Below are 7,397 nucleotides of genomic sequence, written 5' to 3' on the forward strand. Positions count from 1 at the left end.
GCTGTGAGATGATATCTCATTGTAGTTTTGATTTGCATTTCTCTAATGATTAATGATGTTGAGCATTCTTTCATGTGTTTGTTGGCAATCTATATCTTCTTTGGAGAAATGTCTATTTAGGTCTTCTGCCCATTTTTGGATTGGGTTGTTTGATTTTTTGATATTGAGCTGCATGAGCTGCTTGTAAATTTTGAAGATTAATCCTTTGTCAGTTGCTTCATTTACAAATATTTTCTCCCATTCTGAGGGTTGTCTTTTGGTCTTGTTTATGGTTTCCTTTGCTGTGCAAAAGCTTTTAAGTTTCATTAGGTCCCATTTGTTTATTTTTATTTCCATTTCTCTAGGAGGTGGGTTAAAAAGGATCTTGCTGTGATTTATGTCATAGAGTGTTCTGCCTATGTTTTCCTCTAAGAGTTTGATAGTATGTGGCCTTACATTTAGGTCTTTAATCCATTTTGAGTTTATTTTTGTGTATGGTGTTAGGGAGTGTTCTAATTTCATACTTTTACATGTACCTGTCCAGTTTCCCCAGCACCACTTATTGAAGAGGCTGTCTTTTCTCCATTGTATATTCTTGCCTCCTTTATCAAAGGTAAGGTGACCATATGTGCGTGGGTTTATCTCTGGGCTTTCCTGTTCCATTGATCTATATTTCTGTTTTTGTGCCAGTACCATACTGTCTTGATTACTGTAGCTTTGTAGTATATTCTGAAGTCAGGGAGCCTGATGCCTCCAGCTCCGTTTTTCTTTCTCAAGATTGCTTTGGCTATTCGGGGTCTTTTGTGTTTCCATACAAATTGTGAAATTTTTTGTTCTAGTTCTGTGCATACCCATTTTTAAGGTCTCTTTTTCTCATTGTACCTTGTTGGTCCTCATCTTTGTCATTTGCATCCTTTATTTCTTTAATCATTTCTTATATATCTGTTCTATATTTGGTATCTGAAAATTCCAGGATCTGCTATTTGAGAGGTGGAGAAACTCTAAATATGTTTTCTGTGTTATCTGCTAACTCTTGGACAAAGTGGCTTGCCTTCCCAGTGCCTTCCTAATGATGAGAGTTAGTTTCTTCATCATCTATGGGTGTCCTCTGTATCTAAACTGGAGACACTTTCTTCCAGAGAGTTTGTTTCTGCCTCTGGCCACCAGAGGGCGCCACTACCAGGGACTGTGGCTTGGCTTCCCACCCTCTCTGCCAGTTAAGTATTTTAACAGCTGTGCTGCTGAGAGCACCTGCCTCTAAAGCAACCGCGTTAACAGCTCAGGCCTCAGCTCACTTCTCTTGAAATCTTCTCCTAAAGCTCGTAGGAGCAAAGATCAGTCACAGGGTGTGTCCTCTGTGCTGTTTTGCAGTGAGAGGCTCCTCAGACCACCCAACCTGCAGTGATGCTCAAAACCAAAAAGGCCTGAGCTTTACCACAGACCACACGTTCAGAAACTGGACCCATGGACTCCTAGTAGAGCAAAATGTAACTTCCAGGTAGTCATCGTGGTACTTCCTATTTCGCGTTTGGATTTCTTCGTTGCTGTTGTTTGGTTTTCTTCACTTTGATTTTTGGCTGCTTTCTCAAACTCATCATGTTCTCAGATTCATTTATCCCAGCAGAAGTGAATCACACTTGGGTCCCAGCCACTCCTTTTCTGAATTACAGTATTTACACTTCTATTTTTCATCACTGTTTTTATACTTCACAGAACCTCTTTTAGCCATCCCCTCATTTTTGTGAATTAGGGCTATACCACCACAGAGGCCTGGTATCCTCACAGGGCCGGGGTGGATCTGTGACCCCACGCAGGCCCATCAGATCCTCCCCTCCCTGGAACTCAAGTCTTGAGCCAAAGGGCAGGAAGACCAAAACAGCTGGAGGCACTGGGCCAGGCCAAAGGCAGGCCCTGCTGGCTCGGCTGCCACACTGAGGGTTCATCCCGGACATCCGGATCTTCTGTAAACTAACTCAGATCCCACCAGCAATCTTCTTTACTGAGTAAGAATCAGAGGCAGTTTCTGTTGCTTCTGACCAAAGAAACTTGACTGATCCACTGGTCTTGTGCTTGGAGTATCTTTTATGCCTAAGAATTTTTATTACATGTCTGGTAAATGACTATTACCTAATAAGCTCTCTCTTTTTTTTAAAATTAATTAATTAATTGGCTGCGTTGGGTCTTCGTTGCTGTGTGCGGGCTTTCTCTAGTTGTGGCGAGCGGGGGCTACTCTTCGTTGTGGTGTGCGGGCTTCTCACTGTGGTGGCTTCTCTTGTTGCGGAGCACGGGCTCTAGGCGTGTGGGATTCAGTAGTTGTGGCTCATGGGCTCTCTTAGAGCACAGGCTCAGTAGTTGTGGCGCACGAGCTTAGTTGCTCCACAGCATGTGGGATCTTCCCAGACCAGGGCTCGAACCCGTGTCCCCTGCAATGACAGGCAGATTCTTAACCACTGCACCACCAGGGACGCCCAAGGTCTCTTTAACAATAGAACAACAGGGGGACTTCCGGGAAGATGGCGGAAGAGTAAGACGCGGAGATCACCTTTCTCTCCACAGATCCACCAGAAATACATCTACGCGTGGAACAACTCCTACGGAGCACCTACTGAACGCTGGCAGAAGACCTCAGACCTCCCAAAAGGCAAGGAACCCCCCACGTACCTGGTTAGGGCAAAAGAAAAAACTAAAGAGAGACAAAAGGATAGGGACGGGTCCTGCACCAGCAGGAGAGAGCTGTGAAGGAGGAAAAGTGTCCACACACTAGGAAGCCCCTTCGCGGGTGGAGACTTCGGGAGGCGGAGTGGGGGAGCTTGGGAGCCGCGGAGGAGAGCACAGCAACAGGGGTGCTGAGAGCAAAGCGGACAGATTCCAGCGCAGAGGATCGGGCCGACCGGCACTCACCAGCCGAGAGGCTTGTCTGCTCGCCCGCTGGGGCGGGCGGGACTGGGAGCTGAGGCTCCGGCTTTTGTCGGAGCGCCGGGAGGGGACTGGGGTTGGCGGCGTGAACACAGCCTGCAGGGCGTTGGTGCGCTGCGGCTGGCCGGGAGAGAGTCCAGGGAGGGGTCTGGACCTGCCGAAGAGGCAAGACACTTTTACGTCCCTCTTTGTTACCTGGTGCACGAGGAGAGGGGATTAAGAACGCTGCTTGAGAGAGCTCCAGGGACGGGCGCGAGCCGCGGCTAAGAGTGCGGAGCCCAGAGACGGACATGGGACGCTAAGGCCGCTGCTGCCGCCGCCAGGAGGCCTGTGTGCGAACACAGGTCACTAGCCACACGCCCTTCCGGGGAGCCTGTGCAGCCCGCCACTGCCAGGGTCCCGGGATCCAGGGACGGCTCCCCCGGAGAACGCACGGCGGCCTCAGGCTGCAACGTCACGCCGACCTCCGCCGCTGCAGGCCCACCCCGCACTCCGTGACCCTCCCTACCCCCCGGCCTGGGTGAGACAGAGCCTCTGAATCAGCGGCTCCTTTAACCCCGTCCTGTCTGAGCAAAGAACAGACGCCCTCCGGCGACCTACACGCACAGGCGGGGCCAAATCCAAAGCTGAGCCCCTGGGAACTGTGAGAACAAAGAAGAGAAAGGGAAATCTCTCCCAGCAGCCTCAGAAGCAGCGGATTAAAGCTCCACAATCAACTTGATATACCCTGCATCTGTGGAATACCTGAATAGACAACGAATCATCCCAAATTAAGGAGCCCTGTGGATGAAAGGCTCTTGGTGCTGCAGCCAGGAGTCAGTGCTGCGCCTCTGAGGTGGGAGAGCCAACTTCAGGACACTGGTCCACAAGAGGCCTCCCAGCTGCACATAATATCAAACAGCAAAAATCTCCGAGAGATCTCCATCTCAACGCCAGCACCCAGCTTCACTCAACGACCAGCAAGCTACAGTGCTGGACATCCTATGCCAAACAATTAGCAAGACAGGAACACAACCCCACCCATTAGCAGAGAGGCTGCCCAAAATCATAATAAGTCTACAGACACCCCAAAACACACCACCAGACGTGGACCTGCCCACCAGAAAGACAAGATCCAGCCTCATCCACCAGAACACAGGCACTAGTACCCTCCACCAGGAAGCCTACACAACCCACTGAACCAACCTTAGCCACTGGGGACAGACACAAAAAACAACAGGAACTACGAACCTTCAGCCTGCAAAAAAGGAGACCCCAAACACAGTAAGATAAGCAAAATGAAAAGACAGAAAAACACACAGCAGATGAAGGAGCAAGATAAAAACCCACCAGACCTAACAAATGAAGAGGAAATAGGCAGTCTACCTGAAAAAGAATTCAGAATAATGATAGTAAGGTTGATCCGAAATCTTGGAGATAGAATGGACAATAGAATGGACAAATTGCAAGAATCAGTTAACAAGGACCTAGAAGAACTAAAGATGAAACAAGCAACGATGAACAACACAATAAATGAAATTAAAAGTACTCTAGATGGGATCAATAGCAGAATAACTGAGGCAGAAGAACGGATAAGTGACCTGGAAGATAAAATAGTGGAAATAACTACTGCAGAGCAGAATAAAGAAAAAAGAATGAAAAGAACTGAGGACAGTCTCAGAGACCTCTGGGACAACATTAAACGCACCAACATTCGAATTATAGGGGTTCCAGAAGAAGAAGAGAAAAAGAAAGGGACTGAGAAAATATTTGAAGAGATTATAGTTGAAAACTTCCCTAATATGGGAAAGGAAATAGTTAATCAAGTCCAGGAAGCACAGAGAGTCCCATACAGGATAAATCCAAGGAGAAATACGCCAAGACACATATTAATCAAACTGTCAAAAATTAAATACAAAGAAAACATATTAAAAGCAGCAAGGGAAAAACAACAAATAACACACAAGGGAATCCCCATAAGGTTAACAGCTGATCTTTCAGCAGAAACTCTGCAAGCCAGAAGGGAGTGGCAGGACATATTGAAAGTGTTGAAGGAGAAAAACCTGCAACCAAGATTACTCTACCCAGCAAGGATCTCATTCAGATTTGATGGAGAAATTAAAACCTTTACAGACAAGCAAAAGCTGAGAGAGTTCAGCACCACCAAACCAGCTCTACAACAACTGCTAAAGGAACTTCTCTAGGCAAGAAACACAAAAGAAGGAAAGGACCTACAATAACGAAACCCAAAACAATTAAGAAAATGGGAATAGGAACACACATATCGATAATTACCTTAAATGTAAATGGACTAAATGCTCCCACCAAAAGACACAGATTGGCTGAATGGATACAAATCCTTACATCCAAAATTCCAAAGGAGAATTCTTAAATTTCTTCTTGGCTATTTAGTATAGAATAAACTTAAAATGTCATTTCTTCTTAAGAGTAGGCAAGTATTTTTCAGTTTCTATTTTTTCTAATTATATTCACTAGTTTGGGGTCCTTTAACAGGCGTGAACATCTGTTATTCCAAACAATAAAAATAATCAAGAAGTATTTAAAACTCAATCCAAGAAAAAAAAAAAAAAAGAGTCATGTACCAAAATATTCATTGCAGCGCTATTTACAATAGCCCAGAGATGGAAACAACCTAAGTGTCCATCATCGGATGAATGGATAAAGAAGATGTGGCACATATATACAATGGAATATTACTCAGCCATAAAAAGAAACGAAATTGAGCTATTTGTAATGAGGTGAATAGACCTAGAGTCTGTCATGCAGAGTGAAGTAAGTCAGAAAGAGAAAGACAAATACTGTATGCTAACACATATATATGGAATTTAAGAAAAACAATGTCATGAAGAACCTAGGGGTAAGACGGGAATAAAGACACAGACCTACTAGAGAATGGACTTGAGGATATGGGGAGGGGGAAGGGTAAGCTGTGACAAAGTGAGAGAGAGGCATGGACATATATACACTACCAAACGTAAGGTAGATAGCTAGTGGGAAGCAGCCGCATAGCACAGGGAGATCAGCTCAGTGCTTTGTGACTACCTGGAGGGGTGGGATAGGGAGGGTGGGAGGGAGGGAGACGCAAGAGGGAAGAGATATGGGAACATATGTATATGTATAACTGATTCACTTTGTTATAAAGCAGAAACTAACACACCATTGTAAAGCAATTATACCCCAATAAAGATGTAAAAAAAGGAAAAAAAAAAAAAAAGAATGAGGGCTGGACTAGTTGAGTGCACAGGAAAAGTCCATGAAAGTGTTACGGGTGAGGCTTAACCTCACACCTCTGTGTGGTACAGGCTGGAGTGTAGAAAGATAAGCTAAGGGGGGACCCATGGGGTTACTGTTGTAGAAGGAGGTAGTCATGTGACAGCAGCAATGTGGTTATGGAGCAGGGAAAGGATGTCTAAAGCAGCTTATTGGATGTGGAGGAGAAGGAATGGGAAAAACTGAGTCCAAAGTATCATGTGGGACACTCAGCAGAAATAAGGACAACCTGATTACGGGACTGCTTTGTAGTGGAAGATGATTGCTATGTCACACTTTACAGGTTGTTACTTTTCTATCTTGACTGAAAAACAGAGATGAAAACACACACACACCCAGGCACAAACACACGCATACACCTCCCCGCCCCTGCCCCACAAGCCTTGCTAAATAAAACTGAAAGGAAGAGGTAAAAAAAAAAAAAAAAAAAAAAGATCAGGCTCAATCTGTATCACTACAACACTTCACCTTTTGACCTATTGCCATATAAGGAAATTATGTTTGTGGCCAAAATGGGAAGTACTGGAACACTCAAGTGAATAAAACTTTCTTCAGTTACTGATGAGATCTTCAGTATGTCCATATAATTTCTCAAATAGCTACATTAGGTACATTTTTCTAGCAATTAAGGGGCACATTACATAGAATTTTTAAGCATTTTGAAGAATATATGTGTCTTAGTCATCTCAGGCTACTATAACAAAATAGTACAGACTGGGTGGCTTAAAAACAATAGATTTTATTTCTCACAGTTCTAGAGGCTGGGAAGGCCAAGATCAATGTACTGGCATGGTCGGGTTCTATGAAGAGCTCTCTTCCTGGCTTGTAGACATCCACCTTCTAGCTGTGCTCATATGGCCTTTCTTCTGTACTTGTGAGTGGAGAGAGAGAGAGAGAGAGAGAGAGAGAGAGAGAGAGAGCTCTGTATTCCTCTTCTTATAAGGGCACTAATCCCATCATGAAGGTCCCACCCTCGACCTCATCTAAACCTAATTACCTCCTAAAAACCCCAACTGCAAATACTATCACATTTGGGGGTTTAGGTCTTCAACATATGAACTTCAGGGGAGGGCAAACATTCAGCTCATAACAATATTATATAACATCCTTTTGAACAATCATAACATAAGCATTGTTAAGTAAAGAATTTAATATGTAGATACTGAGGTAAAAAAATACTTGGTCTTAAGGAAAAAGACCCTTTTGTCCGAATTATTAGATTGTTTAAGACA

Source organism: Delphinus delphis, chromosome 20, assembly GCF_949987515.2.
Source record: "Delphinus delphis chromosome 20, mDelDel1.2, whole genome shotgun sequence".
NCBI classification, from domain to species: domain Eukaryota; kingdom Metazoa; phylum Chordata; class Mammalia; order Artiodactyla; family Delphinidae; genus Delphinus; species Delphinus delphis.